The sequence below is a fragment of the Ambystoma mexicanum genome, chromosome 7q (genome assembly GCF_040938575.1).
Source record: "Ambystoma mexicanum isolate Mex_15411 chromosome 7q, UKY_AmexF1_1, whole genome shotgun sequence".
Taxonomy (NCBI): domain Eukaryota; kingdom Metazoa; phylum Chordata; class Amphibia; order Caudata; family Ambystomatidae; genus Ambystoma; species Ambystoma mexicanum.
Window position 1 is genome coordinate 531,895,127 of NC_090941.1, and position 25,774 is coordinate 531,920,900.

At 47.6% G+C, this 25,774-nt stretch overlaps 1 protein-coding gene across 2 annotated transcripts in view; it reads right to left on the reverse strand.

Moving 5' to 3' along the window:
* Window positions 1-25,774, reverse strand: part of SLC25A30 (solute carrier family 25 member 30) — an 852,298-nt gene that overhangs the window by 504,147 nt on the left and 322,377 nt on the right. The window lies entirely within an intron of this gene.

A 25,774-nucleotide genomic window follows, 5' to 3' on the forward strand; every position in this document is an offset into this window, starting at 1 on the left:
TCCGTCTATCTTTATATCGATATGTTGGACATCACAAAGTTTGAAGTCTTTGAATGAACCTCTTTTACCAGTCTACACATCCTGGTGACGGTCCAGAGCTCGTAATGAGTAAAGGCCCTATGTTGCCTTTTAGAGAATGAAATGCAGTTTCTTGGGTTTACCCACATAAAACAATATTAAAACACATCCTGTATTATTTTGGATAGCAGAGTAGCAAACAGTTTGGGCCTATTTTGAAGGTTTCCACATTTTGAATGAAGTTATGGTGAATTCTTATCACCCAATTCGTACCACTGATTACTTGCCAGGTACTTGCACATTTATGTTCTATAATGGGGTATGCTCCAAGTCTAAGGTGAATCATTTTGAAGATCATTGTAATAATTGGACTAAGACAGTGTCTCCCCGTTTTATTTTTAGCTAAGGTATCTTTTGGCACTTCTATTGATTTCTAAGCAACACACGTCTTCTTTACTTGTCAGCCTCTGAGGAAAGCTGTGTATTGGGTTACATCAGAAGGAGAGAAACATGGTGGGCTATGTTTAAACACAGATTGATTTATTAATATTCAACTGTGTTTTTTGTCCCAAGAAGATTTTAATTAAAATTACTTTCTTGGTTTATGTATGACTGTTTTTGTCACATGAAAGTTCCTGTGATGATGTGATGTCCATATTTTCTATCATTTACTACATTTTAGTTTTGTATATTTGACATATTGAAGTAATTTTGAATATTGTATCATTTGGATAGATGTTGTACAAGTCGATTCTTTCAGGACTTTTGCATTATTAACAGAGGGAGTCTGCAGGTCTATAGACCTTGGATGTCTTTCCTTTTATATATTCTCTTATCTCCAGCCAAAATGATCCAAGTTTAAGGCACTCCCCCATAATGTGTATCAGGGACCTTGTGCCCACAGTCTATCCAATATATATATATCTCGAATGCATATAGTTCATAGGTGGTTTGCCACCTGTGTAACCTGTAATTCTGTATGTTGTGCATGGATTGAGCTTTTCCAGGTTTCTCTAAATATATTTTCTCACATCTCTTCAGTGATGTTACAATGCAACTTTGTCCCATTTTTTCTGATACACCCATTCTCCATTTTGCTTAGTGTTCATCAGATGTGTGTATATCTTACCTATTAATCCGCTCATGCCTGTACCTTCATGCACAACTTTTTTTCCAACCAATTTAATTTCCGCGTGGCAACTTTTTTGTTTGTGTTTTGATTTACCCAGTGCCTCAACAGTTGATATCTGAACCTGTTAGTTTCATGGAGGGTAAACTCCTGTTTGCATAGGGTGAACGATTTGACTTCACCTTGCATGAACATCTCTCCTACCTTCCTACAAACATTTATATACCAATTGTGAACCACAATATCTCTCAGGGCTGGCATAACATTGCTGTTCCCTTGCTGTTGTGTAGATGATGAGGGGAAAAGTTATTAAACCCTTTTTTGTGTCCCACATCTCCACTGTAACCCCTGCAATCGCATTTATGTATAGCCCTTCGCCCTCAGCCAAGGTTACTTTCAAATGTATTGTCCTGCCAAGGCATGTTCAACGAACAGCCAATGTTTCTTAGATTCTGGCTGCAACCATTCCACTATTGTACTTATTTGGCAAGAGAGATAGTAGTTTAGTATCTTAAGGCACACCCCCCCCCCCTTTTTGTCTGCTTGCCATTAACCCTTTTTGCCTATCCTGGGTTTTGAGCCTCCCCATTTAAACAAGAGAATGCTGCCTTGGATATCTTTCAATGTTTCAGGTTCTTCCACAGCAATATTTAGAAAATGGTATAATAATCTTGGCAGATAATTTATAGAATGTGTATTCTTCCCAACGTTTATGTGTACCAGCTAGCTCCTCTGTTTAAATGTACCTTAATTTAAAAACGAATAGGTAGTTGGCCTATTCCAGATTTCTTCCTTTCGGGGTGATATTAATGCCTAATACACGTTTGTAAAATAAACATGCTACAACGGTCCAGGATTACATACAAGAAAAGACACTTGATATATATTTTTTTTTTACATATTTTATTGATTTCAATATTAATCAACATACAATGCACCAAACACGGTGCCCAAATAACAATCCCCGACATTCCCAACTTCCCTCCCTTCCCCTTGGAGCCCTGCAATTCTATAGTTTACACTTCCAAGTTTATGGGAAGAACGTTTCCCCCTCTAACCGAGGAGCTATCTACTTCGGGTTAATCTTGCACGGACCACGACAATGAGGCGACCAGATGCAGCATAGGCAGTAAGTGTGCTCGCTTCCTCCTCCCCCCCTCTGACCACCGCTTCCCTCAACACCACTGTCTCAGCATCCGCCCATTTTAGGAGATCCCGCCACCAGGCCTCTGCGTTCGGTCTACTGCTTGCCTTCCAGCTCATTGCTATCCTGCGTTTAGCAAGAATATACACCAGATCTTTAAGTGTGCACACATGTTTGAGTTTGTGTGGTCTAGGGACCCCACCATGCACGCCCACAAAGATTCCACATCTAAGTTGAATCCTTTACCTGCCAAGAGGTGTGCTACCTCTTTCCAGTATCTCGCTATTTACGGGCATGCCCAGAACATGTGCAACATCCCAGCATCCACCTCTCCACATTTCGGGCATGTCTGTGTCCCAGCGTTCGTAAACTTAGCAATCTTCTTTGGGGTCATGTAGGCCCTGTGGGTGACATAACTGAATCTGTTGTAGTCTCACATTTCTCAACACTTTGTGGTATATCTCTGCATGCTGGCCCATAGCCCGCCTCCTATTGTTTCCCCACTTTCTTCCTCCCAGTCTCGCCTCAACTGAACCACCTGCTTCTCGACTTTGGCCATCATTAGTTCATAGATTCGGGAGGCCTCATGGCCGCCATCAGACAAAGCCTGAAACATTTCTATGGCGCTATCTGGCTCCCGGCCAGCTCTACTTCCGACCAGGTCTTCTTTCCAATGTTACCAGCGTAGAGTATGTGATGTACTGTCCACCATGCAGGCCTGTATCCTCTCTCAATGTGTCGAATTCTATTTTCTTCCCTTCCCGCCACATGTCTCCAATGGTCGTTACACCTACTGGTTCCCAGTGTTCTCTAATGGTCCTCCTCAATTGCTCATCCATCCCCTCCAGTGCCACCAATGGTATCTGTGGGGAGCACAGTAGCGGGCTCCCCATCACTTGGCAGGCTCTACGCCAAATCTTGTTCCCCAGGTCTAGTAGTGTGGACCCTCTTCCCATTCGGAGACCTTGTCAACTACACCCATTCGTTCAAAAAATACGGTGTGCACTCCACCCTCAACAGTTTAGACTTGGTGTGGGGTCCTCGGACAACCATCTAGCCACATATTGAAGCTGGCCGGCCAGGTAATACACCTCAAAATTGGGCAGTCTAATTCCTCCTTGCTCGTACGGGTTCTGCAATTTCCACAGTGCTATCCTATTCCTAGTATTATGCCAAATTAACCCCCCTACATATACTTTGTATCTTGGTGAAGAACTACTTAGGTATCAAGTACGGTACATTCGTGAAATAGTGCAGTAGCCTAGGTAATACTATCATCTTCAATAAGGCTGCCCTGCCCATCGTAGTTAGAGGAAACCGGACCCAGAATGCCATGCTGCGTAATATTTTTTCCACCGCCCTCTCTGTGTTATGTTTGCATTCATCTTCGACTCTGATGTATATCCACTCACAGGTACCTGAAAGTATCAGTTGACCATCCTATCTGTAACACTGGTAGCTCATGCCGTGGTATTCCCACATATCTACCTAGGGGGAATATGATAGACCTTTTGGGATTGTTCTACCCGAGAGTATCGCGTATCGGTCCATTACCACTAGAATATACTGCAAGTTTTCTTCAGGGTATCTCAAGTATAGCAACATGTAGTCAGCGTATAGCGATATGAGGTGCTGTCCCCCTTTCGTACTGATTCCCACCTCGCCATATTGTTGCCTCAAATACACCGCCAGAGGTTCCAGTGCCAGGATAAAGAGCATTGGGGACCAAGGGCACCCCTGCCTGATGCCTCTGCTTAGATTCCATCGTTTCCCGAAGTGAACGGTCCTGTTCAGACTCGATCCACCGGCTCACTATACAACAGCTGGGTCCACTTCAGGTACATTAGTCCCATTCCACATTCCTTCAGAACGGCCATTTGACTGAGTCGAAGGCCTTTACCGCATCTAGCGAGACTATCGCCACTTCCTGTGGGCTCCCCTCTGTCCAGTCTATGACATGGTGAAGCCTCCTAAGATTATCAGAGATAGACCTGCATGTGACATACCCAGTATGGTCATGGTGTATCAATTTATTTATCACTGGCCTCAGTCGGTTCGCCATCACTGCGGTGAGTATCTTGCTATCCTGATTAAGCATCGCTAGCGGTCTATACGAACCACAGTCCGTGCTCAATTTTTCTGGCTTGAGGAGTGGAATAATAATCGCTTCCCTGAGGGTCGTCAAACGCCACATTTAGCATGTCCAACATCGGTGGTAGCACCTCAGCCTTGTATGTTGTATAGAACTCGCCCGGGAGACCGTCCACCCCCGGGGACTTGTTAGTGGGTAGTGTCTGGACCACGTGCTACAGCTCCTCGAGCGTGAGCGGGGCCTCTAGATTCTCCCTATCTGTTTCCCCGAGCCTGGGCAAAATAATCTCAGCCAGTGTATCCAATATATCAATCTCCTCTTCTTCAATCTTATTTGCGTATAACCTCTGATAATATTCATAAAGCCTTCATTCACTTCTTCCTGAGTGTCCACCATTAGCCCGTCTTCTCTTTGCAGTTCCCCGATTGCCTGTGTGGGGGATTCGTTCTTACAGAACCAGGCTAGTAACATCCCCGGCTTATCACCTTCCGCATGTTGCCTTTCTTTATACTTCCTATAGTTCAAGTTGCTGAATCTCTCCCAATATCCTCTACATTTCTCTTGCAATTGGAATATTACTCAGCCCCTCCTGGGGAATCCACTCCCTCTTGCATTTTGGCCTCCATCTCCTTTTCCGTGTCTTGTAATTCCTGCACCATGCCACCCTGTAGTCCTTTTGCTTTCGAAATTGCATCCCCCCTCACCACCACCGTGACTGCTTCCCACAGCGTGCCGGCTGACCTCACACTTCCTGTGTTGTGCTCAAAGTATTCCTTTATTACCTTCCCCAGGTCTTCTCTAAATATTGTATCCCTCAATGCCTCAGCTCCAAGCTTCCATGTTGCAATTCTCGACCTTGGAGGTGAGATCTGCCATGTTACAATCAACGGCGCATGGTCTGAGAGGTCTGCTGCTTTGTATTCTGCACTTCTCACGCTTTCTATTAGTGTGCTGGATGAAAATACATAGTCCAACCTGGTGTATAGGTTGTGTGGGGCTGAGTAGTGCAAGTACTCTCTATGTTGTGGGCAGAGCATCCTCCACACATCAACCAAACGGAAATCATTCAAAAGTGCCCCCAGGGTGGGCTTGGCCAACTTCCTGTCCGATCTATCATGTTTAGGGTCTAATGTGTAGTTGAAGTTCCCCCCCGCCCGAAGTATATCTGCACCATCTATATATGGGCTGATCTTAGCATACAGATTTTTAAAGTATATCGTAGTATCATTGTTCAGGGCATACATGTTAATGATGTTCACCTCCTTATTCCCCACCAACCCCTTTAATAATACCATTCTGCCATCTGTCTCTACCTCTTGTTGTAATAGTTTGTCCTGTCCTCTTCTTATGTAGGACCGGCTTATGATTGCAGGCTCTCTTCTTCCCAGCATCCCAAGCCCCCCTGCCCCCACCCCCCTTCTCAACTTGTTGCACCCCGACTTTTCCCCCTACCCCTCCAAACTCCCCAACTCCCTTCCCGCACCCCACCCTACCCATCCCCAACTGTTGCCCAGCTGCATCCCTGGATCTCAGGCTATCCCGCTTCTAGCCCTTTCCCAGTGTAACCGCTAATCGGAGCACAGCAGGAGGATACCGTACTACCAGTATCTCGACTAAATTAACTATGGGGGGTGTTCGTGTGTATCTTGGCGCTGATTATACTACGCCATACGTGTGTCTCCTGCAATGAGCTAACAGTCTGCCGCTCAAATTACATCTTAATTCGTAACTTCTCTCCCGGCTCCATCATAAACTTATGCTATAGTCAAGTCCCAAAGTCTATTTCTCATATATCATAGCAGCTCAGGAAAGCACAGTTTCACTTATCCATTCCGCACTGCGTCTCGTCCTCTGCTCCCGCTGGACAGTTCTGTGCATCCAACCACTCCGTCGCATCCTCCGGAGTCTCCAAAAAAAAAAAAAAAAAAAAAAAGGGCCTTATTATTGTGAAACACCTCAAGTTTCGCTTGTTACATCAACATGTATCTGTAGCCTGCTTCGCGCAGCCTCCCCTTGATCGCCCCGTAGTTCAGTCGCCATCTCTGTACCAGAAAGGTGTAATCTGGGTGCACTGTGATGGTTGCTGACGCTCTGAAAGTGCTCCAGAATCTTCTCTCCGTCCTTGTAGTTTAATATCTTTGTAATGACCGGGCATGGGCGGGGGGCGGTGATGGCCTTCTAATCAGGGCTCTGTGCGCTCTCTCCACTGCAAATCCCTGAGCGAGGACCCCACCATCGATTTCCTGCAGTAGCATGGTTTCAACGCAATTGGTCGGGTCTGATCCTTCTGCCCCCTCCGGGAGCCCCACAATTTGTATGTTATTTCTCTGTGCACACCCTTCCGCTTCTTCGGCCCTGTTCTCCAAGTTCCGCACCTGCTGACGTAATGTATGCACTTCCGTGACGTTCGCCACGCAGGTGGCCCTATTTGTCTTCACCTCCATCTCCAAACCACTTGTGCGTTCTGCCAGTGTCCTCACATTCTGTCGTAACAGATTGACGTATGCCTTTACAGCGTCTAACGAACTCCAGCGAGGTCTGTAGTGCAGACATCGCAGCAGCAAGCTTCGTTTCCCATGATGCCTTCAAGTTTGTGATTGCCTCAAGTATCTGCCGATCATTTCTTGTCGGGGTCCCTTCGCTCTGCTTCTGTTGCCCTTTAGTCTTGCCAACCTCTGATGTTTGTGGTGATTTAGTGTACTCCTCTATTGTTTGCTGCTTCCCCTTCAGTTTAGGCAGTCTGAAGGCCATATTGGACCTATGAGCGGCCTCTCTACTTGGGGTGGGCCAATTCTTTATATGCTAGTGCCACTCAGTGCCCGGCCTTCATCTGCTACCTTGTCCTCCAGAGGGCCACTGTCTGCGTGATGCGCAGTGCCTGGGTTTCTCACCCGTACTGCGCTCCTTCTTAGGCATAGGGTGATCTTGTGCACCAGTCGGTGGAGCTATCGTAACTCTCAAATCCTCGGGCTACCCTTTTAAGTGCCTGCATCTGCCTCGTCGTTCCAACCAGGTCGCCTTCAGTGTGGATTCTAGTCATGTGTCTTAATGTGTCTGCCACCATTAATCTCCGGGCTTCTCGTACCCGCTCCTCTAGCACCTCCCTTCCTTGAGCCAGGTCACCCGGAGTGGCAATTATTTGTGTTCCACCCTAATCGTGGCCCTTCTGTGCTCCAGCTTCCTGAGGGTCACTTCATTCTGGGGTTCTCAGCAATGCTACTGTCTTCCACTATAGTAGCGTTCGCATCGTGAGCCTCATGGTTCATGCCTCTGAAGGTCTTGTCTACCGGTACGCCTCTGTTTTCATCAGTGTCTGGGCGACACAGAGCGACTACCACCAGCGCACTTGCTAGGTTGAATGGTTTAATAAAGTATATTCCTCTGCAGCTTGTGCTTCTGCACTTCAGGATGAGTCTTTCACCACTACTCATGGTGTGTTACAATGCCCTCTCTTTATCATGCAGTTGAACTGGCCCCATCATCCCATTAGTACCATCAACATTAGACTGAGTTCCCTCTTCTGCAGCCCCCTCCTTTATGCAGTGTATCTGCCCATGATGTGTTGCATCCAGGAGCCCGGGTTGTGTTACTGTTGTGCTTGCAGCACGTTTCACATAAAGGTGTCTGTCTACAGTCTCAGCTACAACTGTAGCAGTCTGTTATCAGGTTCCCGGAGAGAGCTTCTCACTTCTGTGTGCTCCGATGCCTCAGTTGGGAACAAAGTATCTCACCGGCGCAGGCTTCCTGAGTCGCATGGCTCACTGGAAAGGCCTGGATCCTCTGTCAGTATCTGCGAGGTGCTGGGCCAGCTTTTCCCATATGTTAGTGCTGGAGCATTGCCAGGTCTTGCCCTTACATTGCTCTTAGTTGGGCCACTGATGATTCCCTCCAGCCTTGGGCGGCTCTCTGAATCTGGCCACTCGGTGGGAGAGTGGCTAATTTCCAGCCACACACATTACGACTGTAGACGCCTTGACCTTACCTCTGAGGCTCTCATGCCCACGGGCATATCTTTATCACAAAGCACGAGCAGACGGCGCTCTGCGCTCGGCCTTGTGTATATGTGGGCTCCCCGTTGCTCGCCTCGACCCAGTGTGAGTCACGCCGCCGTTCAACCTGTGCTGTGAGCGCTCCCGGACTGCTGCAGCGAATTCCTTTGTTCCCACGAGTCGGCCATCTTGTCAGGACATCCGCAGGACCTCGTTCTATTTCTTCCTCGTGTAACTTCTATTACGCAATCTGGTTACAGCTTTAAACATATAAGCTGCATACAGTGCACTTTCACACATCAGTAGACCTATTTGAATGGCACGCACATCGCTTCCTTCCAATGAGCATTCAAGGATATTGCAGGATCAGCAGGAGCCACGGAGATCCACAGCTTATTTTATGGCTAGTTAGCCACGCCACAAGACACTTGATATCTTGTGCCTAAATGAATCCTGGCTTAAAGACTCAAGCGGTTCAAGTCTGACTCTAGCAATAGCCCCCGGCTTCAGTTTTGATGGTAAACACTGTGAAACATGCACTTAAGGGGTAGTGGCGCTCTTGGCCAGGTCAGACTTTAAACTTTTAGAGGTCCCAATACTTTGTCCAGGATGTGAAACGATAAACCTCAACTGTCTTCCCAACAATAATTTTTGTATTAACCTCATTGTGGTGTACCGTTCCCCAACTAAAATGTCTGAATTTAATGAGGACTTAGTTCACATTTTACCTCCGCTAAATAAACCAAACAGTGCCACTATACTGCTTGGGGACAAAGAGATGGCTATCTATTCCTGAAGACAAATAGGCAGGGGAACTGTCAAGACTTAAGAAAACAAAACTTCAATATCCTTAAGAAAGAAGCCACACACATATGGGACAATATTCTGGACTGGATAGCCTCCAGGAACATATATATGAGCATTACCAACACAAAGCTATGTGTCTGGTCTGACCATTATTTTGTAGACGCACTCATCGATTTGCCAGGCATACCTAGGAAAACACATAGCATACCAAAATCAGTCACCAATAGAAATCTGAAAAAGATTGCCCGGCATGACCTTCAAGAATTTATAACACTGATAATGACTGCGTTTAGAGATCTAGATCCCCCAGAGATGCTAATAACACTCTACGACTATCTAACAGACAGTTTGGAAAGAATGGCCCCATTGAAGACCAAGCTTGTTAGAGAGATTAAATACCGGCAAGCATGGTTCTCACATGACTGACTGCAATGAGGCAAATAGGATGTCATGGAAAGCATTACACACAACCTACAACAAGTTGATCCCGGAGGAGAAACAATCATTCCTGGAGGGAGGAGAAACAATCATTCGATAACAAAGAAATAGAAAATGTGGCTAATGATTAAAAAAAAACTTGGGGCGTGGTGTAGGGGAGGAATGGCCACGAGGCCCTCCTCACCTACAGCTCCCTCCCCAGGTGAGGACCATGGCTCGGTGGGAGCACCCTCATGCCACCCGGGCCCAGGTGGAGGGGGGTTCACCCGCCGACGACATTGCCCACACGCACCCTGTCTTTGCATTTACCGAAACTTAAGTTAGGCCTAGACGCCATCGTGCACAGCAAACATGGTGTGAGTTCAGCACACTGTAACGAGGCCCCCACCTTTGGAGGGCCTTTCATGCATCTCTGCCGCCTCAGCAGCCCTGGCAGATCCGCTGCGAGCGCGTTCCCATGAGAAAGTCGGAGATGAGCTAAACCCGAGATGCCAACACGGCAACATTATATTAGTAACAATGTGATATTGCACCCCGTATGACCCAGACCGCAAGGCCGGGGCAACGGGGAAAAAAGCTGAAGCATCACTATCTGAAGAAGGTAGAAAATAGTTCAAGTATTGGTGTTAATGAACTACCTCTGTTTAAAATGTGAACGAACCATAAAAATGTAACGTTATATGATATCCCTCCAGGTCTGGACTAATGCTGCTATAACCACGGAGAAAGATGTTGACCAAACGTGTAACCTCTATTTGTAAAAGTGTTTTTCAATAGTATGTAGAAACTTGAACTCATATATGTTTTGAATCACCCAAAGCGGCGAGCATCAATCTCTGTAGGCCATAACCTAGATATCCCTCGTATAACGTCTAATGTACATACAATACGCACACAATGTAGTGAACATAATGTTAGGTAATGAAAAGGTACTGGAACCGACTGTATTAAAGAAATGTGTAACGAAAATGAAATATATATATATATATATATGTGTGTCTGAATAACGTTAAAATGAGGCAGAACAGTATAAAACTTCTGCATTCACTGATCAGCAACGCACGAGGAAAATACCTTTGTGAGTATATGCAAGGTCATTCCCTCTCCCACCCCACCAAGCCTGCCAGATAAAAAAGCTAAGACTTGTGCTGCGCTCCCTCACCTCCCCCAACCAAGCTGGCGTTACTTCAGAGAGTCAGAGGCCCCGGCGCCGCAACCAAGGCCACAGCCCGCCACCTGTGTTATTTACAGCACGGTAATAAACCCACGGATGAACCCACTGATCTACCAGCACCCTCTCATAAATCCCCACGAACCCCCCCAAGAATCCTGACCCCGTGTAAGGACGACCCCCATCATTGGGACAAGACACAGAGACCCATCTATATAATAACTTCTAACGCAGCAGACAGACATGTATCACTCGGCCCAGGTCCCAGAGCCCCGTCCCGTGACCTAAAATACCGGTCAATAAGACTCAGGTAAATCTCACCCCAACCGACAACCACCAGACCTCTCACGAGGTGCATTCCTCATGTGTTGTGTTTATTTTATAAGATAAGCTAGTGAAGCGATTTATTAATGAACGTAAATGTCATTTTCTGAATAACTGTAGTGTGCATGGCCTAGGGCAAATGAGACAGGAAAGGTATTCGTTATTGTCACAGGCTGCCCCAGCACATCAACACCGCATGGATGACCTCAAGCCGGCCTGCCAGGCCCAACCCAACCCACGAGGCTGACCAGTGACGTCGTCCCGCCAAGACCAACCCCGCGCCAGCAACACTTATAGTTAGTCGACACCACCCAATCCCAATTGACTTGTGCCCCCTATAGTGTTTAGGTGTTGATGACGTTTTTTGTATTAGAAATACGCCTGTCTTTGCTATTGTCAGGCAGAGCGCTCTCGTAGGTTGCAGAGTTCTTTGCATGCCTTATCCTTGGATAAACTCCCACTTACGCTCACCCGCACTCTGTCTTGGTCTTATTCCCACTACGGGAGAGTCCCTTATTGTCTCTCATTGCGGGGAGGATCGTGCTGAATTGGGGGCGCTTCCTTTCAGTGGTGACCCCGATAGCGTGATATCTCCAAACTATTTTTCCTAACTCCTTCTTAAACGACCCCCTTGTGGCACGAGAATCTCCGGTCGAGAAGGGATACGCACGGTGAGCCGTCTCCGGGAGGCCGCCCGCCAACGGCGACCGGCACAATAAGAAGTGCGCACTCAATGAGAAAGGGTACGGGATCCCGATTGGAAAAAAATCCCCTTTGAGTGCCGCTCGCCGGAGCCAGGGGCTGACCGTTGAGTTACCGGTGACGCCGCCTGGACGGACCCAGTTTCGGAGAGTATCGGTTCAAGACGGGCACGTGAGTACCGAGTGCGAGTGATCGTCAAGGGGAAAAGAAAGGGAATTGGGAATAACAGAACGGGGACAGGTAGAGGAGAAGAATATCGGGGGTCTACTACAGACGGGTCTTGAAATTTTCTTTATTCTTTCTTTTGCATATGGCCATTAGGAGTAAGAAATAAGTGACGTGGTAGAAGTGACGGAAACCTAGCTCCGAGAGGGGGTGGAAGGCGGCGCCGCATAGTGCTATCTAGACTAGTACTGGGAATATATGAAGAAGTGAGAAATAAGTTATTGGTGTCTAGCAAAAGGAGACACCGGGAATATTTTTTAGTGATTGTGCTCTCTCTCTCTATTTCTTGTTTTTCCATTTCCACGGGGTAGGGGGCGAAAATGAGAAGGGTATAAAGAAGTTAGAACATCTTAAAAAGCGGGGACTCAGTAGTGGCACGTACAGACGTGAACACAGTAACCTTAGCAGGAAAACAGGGACAGCTGGTTAGGGAGGAAAGGGAGGAGAAAGACAAAGAGTGTGAGTGGAAAGCATTGTGAAGGGTGCGCGCACCGTACGAGTGTGAGAGACGAACGGGTGGCCGCGAGGTGGTGTCAGAGAGTGTGGCCATAACCAGTACTTGATCAATTACAAGTGAGATCACATAAGAGTGCCTGGGAATGGGAAGGAGATGAGATATGGTGAGTGAGAAGAGATTTGTGCAGTGAATAACGGTGGGTGATAATTTTAAGAGGTCCGCTCTTGTCTGTGCCATAAAGGAATACATACGCATATTTACAGCTAATAAAAGGTAACGAAAGCGAACAAGGTAGCGCTAGCGATTTAAAGGATGGGGGCTGAAACTCCCTTGTCACACATTTGCAAGAGCTTGCCGGGATATGCTGAACGCATAAATAAATATCATGATCAATGGTTAACAGAATTGAAAGGGGAGGGGTTGCCCCAGATTTGGCCAGAAGGAGGGTCTTTTGACAAAAGCGTTCTTGATATGGTATGTACATGTATTCGCCTTAAGTATAAGGGAAAAAAATGGCAGAACAGGAAGGAGATATTAGATCTTTGGAGATTGTTTGAGGAAGTACCCCCACCCAAAGCTCCAGCTCCAAATATTGATTTACCCTCCACCACAGACAATCCACTAATGATCCCGCGAGAGGAAAAGGAACAGTTAAGTACAGAACAGCCTGCGGAAGTGGTTATGTTGTACCCAATATTACCTAAACCAGCCCCTGCAACAGGATATAGCGACCCGATTTATGTGCCTCCCCCTTCAACCAGCACGCCACAAAGACCAACTGCACCCCCACCATACGAAAACACTAGAGAGCACACCCAGGGAGGCACACAGAGAGTGGACATAGAGAAGTTAACGAGTGACTTAGAGTCGAGGCTTACAGTGGCACGAGATGAGCTCTCAAGAATAAAAGACATATGTGAACGCACAGCGTGCGCCCCCACACAATCTGGACGCACGTCTAGAGCGTCGAGCGAAAGTAGACAAATTGAGGAAGGATGGAAAAAGGGGGAAATACTGTTCAGAATTGAGGAAGAACCGACCAGGATAATAGAAGTAGGGACAGCAGAAGGAAGCATTGGTGATGTCTCGAGAGAGAGAGGGATCAGAGAGGATTTGTTATGTGATGTCAGAGGAGGGGGGGATGAGAGTGATAGATTGAGCATGGCAGTAGGAGGAGAAGGCGAGGAGCTAGATGGGGCATGTTCACTGGGGACTATAGAGGATGAATGGATAGGACGACTAAGAAATAGGGTGGGGAAGATGGCGTCATTAGAGTCAGCAGTGACTAAGGAAAAGGAAGCTGCAACGGCAAAAGGGAAATTACAACTACCATTACTCCACAGGGGAGGTGGGAGGCCGAACTATATACCGTGGGCTCAGATGGACAAGGCTAACTTAATGAAATTACTACCACAGCTGTCAGGAGGGGCAAGCAAGTGGATATATGCATTTGAAAAACATACCGCGGGTATACCGCTGGCAGTAGGCGATGTGAAAAGCCTACTAGTGTCCTCAGTAGGGGATCAGGCAGACAGAGTGTGGGCTAAAGCGGGTTTTCCAGCTGTAACTTTGGAGTGTGATCGCCATGATGGGGCTTCTTTTAACACCGTGCGAGCAAGGGTGTGGGACGCACTGCGGGAAACTTTCCCAGATACCCCTGATCTGCAGTCAGTAATGCAATGTACCATGAATGATGGGGAGGACGCTATGGATTACATTCTCCGGGTGCAGGAGATGTGGAGAGCGGAAACGGGTACGCCCTGGCACCAATCCACGTCTCTATTTTACTTCATCATTAAAAGAGGGCTCCCAAAGGAAGTGCAAAAGGCACTAGATAAAATAGCAGGTGTTGAGGCAAAAGGCTGGCCGGAGATCCAAAGCATAATAGTACACCATTGTAAACGGATCAAAGAAAGAGAGAGGGAAGTAGCACAGAAAAGGTTGGCGGACGAGGCGAAGTTGGTGCAATCAAAATTGGTGAAGGTCGCAGCAGCGGTAGCGGGACTCCCACTCATACGGGAGGGAGAGGAAGGAGAGGAGGGGCAAATAGCAATACAAGGAAGAATAGCAGCGAATTGGGCAGGACAAGGGCAACGACAGTGGACAGAGCAGGAGCAGAACGGAGGTCCAACGTGGCAAGAGTGGGCCCCAAGAGGAGGAAGAGGTGGGTACAGGGGGCGAAGAGGAGGACAAGGGTATGGAGGAATGGGAGGAAATGGGTGGCAGGGTCCCAGAGGTCCACAGGGGAGCTGTTGGAATTGTGGGAGATGGGGGCATTACTCAAGGGAATGTAGGAGCAGACAAAACAACGGTTTCCAAGAGATAGAACAGTACGGACACCCCCATCCAGGAAGCCCCTACGGCCTCCCCATGGGACAATACCAGCAACCAGACAATGTAGTACAAAGGAGTAACGCACAACTACACGGACATCAATACCGAACACAAACCAGCCCACAGAATAATGACAATGTGCACTACACGCCTGGTAATACTTTCGCCACAGGAGCTAATGGGGCACCAGCCCCCGCACCTTACAGTGGAGTGTCAGTAGTTTCGGGGAATATTTTCGATCAAGGGGGGGCAATGAGACACCCCGCATAGGACAGCCCACAGAGAGCACTTGCGTGTCCAGTACTGTCTACGACCCACAATGCATCAGAGGAACCATTGATAGGAGCGCAGATAGGAGACAAGCAATTCATATTCATGGTGGATTCGGGAGCGGAGAAATCATGCATTAGAGAGGGCCGGTTCCCGTTATCTAATAGAACGTTAGAGACGCAGGGGTTCTCTGGGGCTGTAATTGAAGTTCCTTACACAGAGGTATTGGATGTGACAGTGGGGGGTAAAACAGTGAAAGCACCCTTACTGTACTATGAAAACTCTCCCATCAACTTACTGGGGAGAGATCTCTTGAGCAAACTAAACATGACCATATCATTCACAGGGAGCGGCATCGTATGTTCAACGCCAGGCATATGCCCCCTCCGTATATTAGCAGTAATACACGGCCACACAACAATAAAAGAGATCAGAGGGGTACCAAGAAATGAGGAGATGTTTGTTGAAGGCATGAGAACATTGGCTCTCATAGTACCAGAACTAAAAAGGGTGGAGTGGAGAATACCAGCAGAATTCCTTTTTCGTCCCATAGCAAGCCCTGACACTGCTCTTGGGGAAGTACTATCATTGGATTTGCATGCAATACATGTATCAGCAAACAGAATATGCGTGATTGGTATTGACATGGAAGGGTGTGAGTGGCGGACAGTATTGTGTACAAATGCAAATATCCCCCTGAGAGAGCTCTCGGACGAGGAGCTATTTTCTGACACTGAGGGAGATGGTGAAGTAGTGATGGAACTGGCAATGCCCTGCGACATCGTAGTTACAGCCAGACAAACTAAAGTTGAACTAATGGCGGTAGTAGGAGCACCGCATACATTTTTTGATGAAGACATGAGTTCAGTACCCGCTAACTTATGGACTAATGGCCCCCACGATGTAGGGTTGCTACATGAAGTTCAGCCTGTGGTGATAAAAGTAAAACAAGGAGCAATACTACCCCGGGTGAAACAATATCCACTGTCGCGAGAAGCAGAAGAAGGGATCAGAGAGACAATAGAAGCACTGCTAGCACAGGGTATAATAGTGCCCTCAAACTCCCCATGCAACACATGCATTTACCCAATCAAAAAAGCGAAGGGGGGTTCATGGAGGATGATACAAGATTTACGCCCATTGAACGATGTGGTAATGAAGGAGTTCCCTTTAGTCCCGAACCCGGCGACAATACTGTGCAACATTCCAAAAATAGCATCACACTTCACAGTAATTGACTTAAAAAATGCATTCTTTTCGATTCCCTTGGCAGAAGAGAGCAGGTACTTGACAGCATTTACATTGGGAGGAAGGAGGTTCGAACACTGCAGACTACCACAAGGATATTGCGAGAGCCCAAGCATATTTAACAGGGTACTACATGAAGATCTGGGGAATTTGTCTGTAGAAAGCACAGTGATTCAGTACGTTGATGATTTATTGGTTTGTGCACAGGCTGAGGAAGAATGCAGACAGGACTCGATAACACTCTTGACATTATTGGCAAATAAGGGGTACAAGGTGGACAAGGGGAAGTTACAATACTGTCTGACGGAGGTCCTATACTTGGGTCAGTTGATATCAAAGGATGGCAAGCGAATTATACCAGACAGGGCACAGGCGATTAGAACAATTGGGGAGCCCAAAACAGTAAAAGAGATGCAGAAATTTCTGGGTATGTGTAACTATTGCCGAGCATGGATATTGGACTATGCGGCGTACACAAGGCCCCTGCTACAGGCACTGAAAGAAGCACAACAAGAACACAAACACATAGAATGGACAGAGGTGACGAACACAGCATTTAACTCACTAAAAGAGCTGATATCAAGCGCTCCAGTACTAGCAAACCCAGATTATGGGCGCGAGTTCTTCTTATTTTCACACTGCAAAGGAACATTGATGACAGCAGTACTGACACAGAAAACATCCTTAGGGCACAAACCACTAGCTTACTACAGCGGCACCCTAGACGCAGTAATGCAAGGTCATTTCGCGTGCGAGCAATCCCTAGCTGCAGCCGCGTTCGCAATTGAAAAAAGTGCCACGATAGTAATGGGCTGCCCGGTGACACTGTTCGTGGAACACTCACTTTTTGCAATATTAGAGCGAACAAAGAGCACATTGACAACACAACGCGCCACAGCATATGAGATAATACTGTCCAGCGCTAACATCCATATAGTAAGATGTAAAACAGTGAACCCAGCCACATTCATCACAGAGGCATGCACCATAGAGGACATGCAAAACCACAACTGCGCCACGTACACAGGTGACGAAAGTAAGGATCAAGTGATTTTTGAAAATGCCCTGACCGAGGGTGAGGTGTATTTTGTGGACGGGTCAGCATCAATAGACATGGAGACAGGAGAAAAGCATGTGGGTATGGCAGTGGTACGATTAGAGGAAGATGAATATGAGATACTAGTACAACACCGCCTCCCATCACACTATTCAGCGCAAGCAGCAGAACTAATAGCGCTAATAGAAGCATTGCATGCCGCCAAGGGGTGCGCAGTGACCATATATACAGACTCAGCATACATGACAACAACAGTTCACGGCGGGTTGGCCCGGTGGGGGCGGAGAGGGTTCCGACGAGCAGACGGAACGCCAGTCCAGCATGCAGAATTATTGAAAGAACTGATTGAGGCCCTGCAAGACCCCACGGCAGTGGCCATCGTAAAATGTCAAGCTCATACCACCAATACAGATTTTGTATCTTTGGGGAACGCGGCAGCAGACGCCGCTGCCAAAGCAGCTTCATATCTACAAAAAGGTGAAATAGGAGAGTACATGTTGCACCACACAGCAAGCCAAGAAGTCCCCACAGGATACAACATGATGTCCACACAGGAGATAATAGAGCTGCAAGAGGGAGCTAGTGCAGAGGAAAAATTGCTGTGGACTAAGAGAGGATGCAGCAAATCACCGACTGATTTATTGTGGCGACAAGAGAGTTCAGGAAAAGTGGTAATGCCAATCACGCTGTTAGAAATAGCATTTCAACAACTACACTTTCCTGCACACAACACAAAGAAACACATAATGGCAGAGATACAAGAAGATTGGTTTACACCTTGCCTCCAGGAACACGTCACAAGGTTAGCTCTAGAATGCACGACATGTCAAATTTACAACTCAGGTATGACATTGCGTACACTAAGGGGTACGATACCAAAACCAAGTGGCCCATTCAGAGAGCTCCACATTGATTATGTAGACATGGGAGAAAGGTGTAATGGGGCTCGATACATGATTGTGGTTGTATGTCCATTTTCGAGGTGGGTGGAGGCAGGCCCTTGTGCCCGCCCTGACGCGAAGGGCGCCGCGAAGTTCCTAGTGCGGGAAGTGTTTCCGCGCTGGGGAATTTGCGACGTTATTCGCTCAGATAACGGGACGCATTTTGTTAATGAACTCTTTAAAGAAGTGACTACATTATTGGGAATAAAGCACAAATTATGTTCGATTTATCATCCTCAAAGTAATGGCGTCGTAGAAAAGATAAACGGCCTGTTAAAAAGCAGATTATCAAAACTTTGTTTTTCCCTTAAAAAGACTTGGATGTACTGCCTGCCTTTGGCCTTGTTTGAGCTACGAAACCAGCCAAGTAAGGATCACCATTTGTCCCCGCACGAGATCGTCACGGGAAGAAGAATGCACACAGCGCATTCGCCTCTCCGTGAGCGTTCTGATGCACACAGAAGCGCAGCCATATTGGGGGAGGAGTTCACAGAATACCTGCGAAAATTGACACGGGCAGCGCGCGTAATTTCAAAGCAACTAGCCCCCCCCTCGACAAGAGAGGAGGGGAACGCGACTGAACCAAACGGTTTGCCTGAAAAACCACTACAGCTAATGCCTGGGGACCTTATATATGTTAGAAGTTTTGTGCGGAGGTGGAACGCACCACGCTTCCATGGCCCCTATGAGGTAGTGTTTTGCACGCCTACAGCAGTAAAGGTTAAGGGCCTGCGATATTGGGTGCATTTGACAGATGTACGTAAAGCTTACAGCGCTGCGGAGAGTGAGGTGCAGGATGAGGCACAGGCAACAGCGGACGATGAAGTTGTGCGGAATGAATGATTTGAATTTTGTGTGCTTCATGAGATGAACAGTGAACACAATTAGCGCGCAACAAATGTCCTGGACTAAAACATGTACACATGTATATGTAAATTTTCTTTTTACAATTTTTGAAAGTTTTGCGTGGGGCTCTTTTTTTTCCTTCCTGTACTATTTAAGATGTTTTTTATTATTGTTGTTTTTAAAAATGTCATGTTTTTTTATTATTTATATATATATATAGTAAGTTACGAATAATATTGACTGAAAGCTACCTTGTCTGTCAACAAACCCCCTTCCTCACCCAACCCTATATTTTATCACCGAAACGTTACAATGTGGAAATGCTTACATGTTTGTATTTAATGAACTTTTGTGTCTCAAACAGGATTTATCATGGCATCGAATGGGCAGCCTGCAACTAATAGATATGTTAGATTTAGAGAAATGTTAGTGGCTAGATTAACATATTCATTTGAATGTGGTTTATCAATGTGTGCTATCGTGTTCTTCATCTCAATGTTTTGTCTGGTGTTACACTGGATTATAGCGTTCATCTCTACCGAGATGAACGAGGGGGGAGGGGGGAACAACACCACCCTTGCTCCTGGAACGAAAACAATTCCGACTGTAGGTATCAAAGAAGGTGATTTCTTGATCTGGGATGGATCACACTTTGTGTGGGGATACTATACTACACCACCCACTGCTGTCCTCTCACAATGGAGAACCAAAAATGTAGATAATGACACAATGTCCCAACCTGGTACATACAACAACCACACGATCCCTCCCGCCCCAATTTCAAACAACGATCTCTTGTTTATTAATGAGGATGGAAAAGTGATTATGATGACAGAACACACGTCCCTATATGAAGAATTAGAAAAGGGGGGTGGGAGGGAGGAAGGGGGGCCTGGTTCTTCACCTCCTATAACGAGAAGGTACAGAAGAAGGGAGAAAAGTAGGCGGAGAAGAGAGACTGGTGGAAAAGGGTATGATGAGTATTATGGGCTAGGGTTAGACAAAATGGAAGACCCACGACACCCTCACCAAGCAAATAAATGGTATGCAGATATGAGCACAACAGCTAAACAAACAACCAATGAGAGCTGTTATGTCTGCTCACTTATCCCCCATGCATCAGGCACACCTAAAGTATTGTTGCCACGAGAATTGCCCATTGTGGATGCCCAATGTCTCCTTCATCTCACGCTGTGTAGAATAAAGAACACTTTCCAAGCACACGATGTCTCTTTCAGAATGGTACAGAACAACAAAACGTGCTATTCGCAAGCGTCTGGAGTGATCTGCCTTAAAGAACCTTTCTTTGCAATACAAGGGACACTGTTTTCCGAAAGCAAATGGAAAGACGAAGAAGTGCTGTGCAAGGCAGAAGCACTGAAGGGTGTTCAACCGGAAAAGTTGCGGTGGATGGAAAGAACGTGCTTGCCAATATGGAAAGAACACATCCCTAAATTAACATGGGTAACAGCGATGGAAAAACCCTTTAAGCTACAAAGTGAAATACAAAACAAACTATGTTTCAAGGGAGAAGGAAAAATGGCAATAGGAACGAACAAAAACTGTAACAAAACTCTCACCATCCCAGATATGAAAAAAGGAACAGCAGCACTAATGGACACCTACTGGGTATGCGGGAACAAGGCGTACCTGCACCTTCCCCAATCATGGAGTGGTAGCTGCTCAATGGCCACTTTGCATTCAACACTAATGGTGATTCCTGAAAGCCATATTGACAGAAGTAACACGATGAACGAAGGCTTGAACCAGAATGCAGCGTCTCCAACTACACAAGCGCACCTTTATGTCCTGTCCTCCGGAGGGAAAGGAGAAGAGCTCTCAAGGAACAAGCGAGCCTCGAACTACATATCACAAGCATCATCTGATTTATTGGCACAGATCCCAGACAAGTATCGCCTGTTCAGCTCCGTGGAAACATTCTTTGCTTCACTAGTATCAAGTGTCCAAGCAAGAGCAAATGCAAAATGGCTCCAGATCACACGGTGGGAACTGATCCAGTTGGCCAATGACACTGAAGAAGGGTTCAACATAATAAAGGTGGAACTACGAGCTCTGCGATTAATGACCATGCAAAACAGGTATGTCCTAGACCTGTTAACAGCAATCGATGGAGGTGTTTGCCGAAAAATAGGAAGTGCATGCTGCACGTTCGTACCTTCTGAAGACGCAGAAAATGGGTCCCTGTCCCACGTTATTGAAGCAGTACATAACCTGGGCGAGAAGATGAAAATGGAAGGTGGAGCTGAGGATAGCTCGTGGTTCGACAATATCTTCTCCTGGGTTCCCTCATGGCTTGGAGTGACAATGAAGTTCCTGATACCAATAGTGGTGATCATCCTTGTGATGTTCTGCCTGTGCCAGGTGGGCCTCCGATGTTGTGCTAATGCAGTCCCTAACGGTGCAATGATGATGGTGACAATGGGCAACTCCGGTGGTACAATTAAAGCAACACAAGAAGTACATGTGCAGACAGGAACAGACAACACCCCCAGGTACCAGTTAGTGCCTATGTGCCGTGACAAGTACATAGTAGATAAGCTATGGCACACCACGATTAAAGAACCACGAGACGTAGAACTGGAATGGTATGAGGAGGTCTGGGTAGATCTGGAAGAGACCGGCGACTGTATATATTTGACATGTACACCAGACGAGTATGCTAGGAGAGGTGAGAGCTTAAGGGGGGTGTGCAGAGCATGGATGCCTATAAAAGGAACCCCTGCATGGGATGGTGCAGTGTTAGAAGAACAAGAATGTAGAAGATTAGAAGAGCTAAAGAAATTCGTTACTTTAAGTAACGAAAGGGGGGAAATGTAGGGGAGGAATGGCCACGAGGCCCTCCTCACCTACAGCTCCCTCCCCAGGTGAGGACCATGGCTCGGTGGGAGCACCCTCATGCCACCCGGGCCCAGGTGGAGGGGGGTTCACCCGCCGACGACATTGCCCACACGCACCCTGTCTTTGCATTTACCGAAACTTAAGTTAGGCCTAGACGCCATCGTGCACAGCAAACATGGTGTGAGTTCAGCACACTGTAACGAGGCCCCCACCTTTGGAGGGCCTTTCATGCATCTCTGCCGCCTCAGCAGCCCTGGCAGATCCGCTGCGAGCGCGTTCCCATGAGAAAGTCGGAGATGAGCTAAACCCGAGATGCCAACACGGCAACATTATATTAGTAACAATGTGATATTGCACCCCGTATGACCCAGACCGCAAGGCCGGGGCAACGGGGAAAAAAGCTGAAGCATCACTATCTGAAGAAGGTAGAAAATAGTTCAAGTATTGGTGTTAATGAACTACCTCTGTTTAAAATGTGAACGAACCATAAAAATGTAACGTTATATGATATCCCTCCAGGTCTGGACTAATGCTGCTATAACCACGGAGAAAGATGTTGACCAAACGTGTAACCTCTATTTGTAAAAGTGTTTTTCAATAGTATGTAGAAACTTGAACTCATATATGTTTTGAATCACCCAAAGCGGCGAGCATCAATCTCTGTAGGCCATAACCTAGATATCCCTCGTATAACGTCTAATGTACATACAATACGCACACAATGTAGTGAACATAATGTTAGGTAATGAAAAGGTACTGGAACCGACTGTATTAAAGAAATGTGTAACGAAAATGAAATATATATATATATATATGTGTGTCTGAATAACGTTAAAATGAGGCAGAACAGTATAAAACTTCTGCATTCACTGATCAGCAACGCACGAGGAAAATACCTTTGTGAGTATATGCAAGGTCATTCCCTCTCCCACCCCACCAAGCCTGCCAGATAAAAAAGCTAAGACTTGTGCTGCGCTCCCTCACCTCCCCCAACCAAGCTGGCGTTACTTCAGAGAGTCAGAGGCCCCGGCGCCGCAACCAAGGCCACAGCCCGCCACCTGTGTTATTTACAGCACGGTAATAAACCCACGGATGAACCCACTGATCTACCAGCACCCTCTCATAAATCCCCACGAACCCCCCCAAGAATCCTGACCCCGTGTAAGGACGACCCCCATCATTGGGACAAGACACAGAGACCCATCTATATAATAACTTCTAACGCAGCAGACAGACATGTATCACTCGGCCCAGGTCCCAGAGCCCCGTCCCGTGACCTAAAATACCGGTCAATAAGACTCAGGTAAATCTCACCCCAACCGACAACCACCAGACCTCTCACGAGGTGCATTCCTCATGTGTTGTGTTTATTTTATAAGATAAGCTAGTGAAGCGATTTATTAATGAACGTAAATGTCATTTTCTGAATAACTGTAGTGTGCATGGCCTAGGGCAAATGAGACAGGAAAGGTATTCGTTATTGTCACAGGCTGCCCCAGCACATCAACACCGCATGGATGACCTCAAGCCGGCCTGCCAGGCCCAACCCAACCCACGAGGCTGACCAGTGACGTCGTCCCGCCAAGACCAACCCCGCGCCAGCAACACTTATAGTTAGTCGACACCACCCAATCCCAATTGACTTGTGCCCCCTATAGTGTTTAGGTGTTGATGACGTTTTTTGTATTAGAAATACGCCTGTCTTTGCTATTGTCAGGCAGAGCGCTCTCGTAGGTTGCAGAGTTCTTTGCATGCCTTATCCTTGGATAAACTCCCACTTACGCTCACCCGCACTCTGTCTTGGTCTTATTCCCACTACGGGAGAGTCCCTTATTGTCTCTCATTGCGGGGAGGATCGTGCTGAATTGGGGGCGCTTCCTTTCAGTGGCTTGAAAGCCATGTGAGTAGACGTGCTCTTGGAAGAGCTCCTGGAGATCCTGCACTCATCCGGATGAAAAATGCGGTTGCACTAGCCGTTCGAAGTCAGAAACATAGGCATCAGCCTATGAATATATGAGGAGCAATTGCTGATAAACCGGAACCCACATAATCTAAGGAACGGCAGATAGGGGCGAGCAAAGTCCCTGGAGACGCAGACTGGAGTAAACAAAATGGCGGTCGTCCGATACAAAGGAGGAGAAACATGCAGATCAGAGGAGGCATCCCGTGTGTGAACAGCCGCGGGGCAGGACCGGGGAGGCGAGCGTGCGCCTCTGGGGAGTCACCGATGCGTATGTTTGTCCCCGTTGGCTCCAACTGCCTGGAGCGGGCTCTGGAGACCGTCTGAGGCGGAGGGGCGGTCGGCGCTAGGACCGTGCCTGGGCTGGGCAGGCGAGGCAGACCTTGCGGCCCGAATAGTGGGAGTGCCTCATACTTCCTGGGGTGGGTGAGGGCAAGCAGTGGGCTCTGGTCCTGTGCGAGCGCAGGAAGATGGGGACTGCAGCGTTGGAATTGCTGCGCCCGCATGTAAGCCTCCCAGCCCGTGGATGCGGGGGTTCGGTGGCGGCCTGGAGGTGAAATGAGAAGCACCCGGGTGGCGCTGCAGGTCACAACGATCATCGGTTCCGGGACCAGATAAGCAGAATGCCCCTGAAAGGAACAAAACAGCATTACCACTTAATAACAACTTCCTCATCATACCATCGGCGAAGGATTTAACTGCACTTAATCACATACGGAAACACTGCTACCATCCTCACACGGCTCTTTCAAAAAAGAAGGAGGGAGAGAGCAGACCGGCAGGCTTCTGCAAACGGCCTTTGGCGGGTCAGGTGGGTGGCTTGATGGGACTGTGAGCTGCTGGCGCCCCCCCATGCAAGCTACTCGGGTGGCACTACAATAAATTGCACACTCCCCCACTCCATGGTTGAGGGGAGAGCACTCTGGCCAGCTGATGGGCCCAGTAGGCGGTAGGCCCAGAATGAAGATGGATGCTGCGGGGACCATAGGCATGGACTGACTCTCAAGACCAAGTGCCCCAAACAACTGCAGATACCCAACGTCCTTGAATAAGGGGAGCATGTGTAATGGGAGGAATGCATGGGAATCGCAAGGGATGAGCTGGTGGACTAGCTTGAGCCAGTAGCCACTGTGACAAATGGAGCCTGGTCCGGCTGGCGCACGGTGCGAGCGCTTGCTAATAAGAGCGGAATGAAGTAACATTGCTACGTGGGAGGTCACAATCCACTCCAGTGGCTAATCATTGGCTCCCAGACACCCCTTACATGGCCCACCTGGGCCCTAGCGCCAACAGCAGTTTCATTGCATGGGGACGGGTGAGAGGAGAGGTTTGGTCACAATTCCTAGGCATGACGCCATGTCCAGCAAACCACTAAGGATGAAGGGTAAGCAGCCCACGCTGGAAGAGTATGTCAGGACACCGCCGGGCCCTGAGGGAACCAAGAACAAGGTGAAAATCCCCGCCGGGAGCGCAGCCACCATGGGCACCAACCAGGAGGTCCTGGCGGCTATTGCATATCTGAAAGTAGCCTGGGAGACCAAATTGGGTCTGCTTATGACTGAATTGAAAGCAGCACTAGAGCTGAAAGTAGGGGCAGTGCAGGAGGAAGTGAACCTTCTCCGACAAGATGTCCGGTCTCTGGCAGAACGCACAGAAAATCTGGAAAAGGAGGTGGGCCCGAGCACAGCAGACTGTGCAACACACAAAGCAGACCTTCATGCCCTAGTGCAACGCGTGGGCAATCTGGAGGGCAGGGCGGAGGA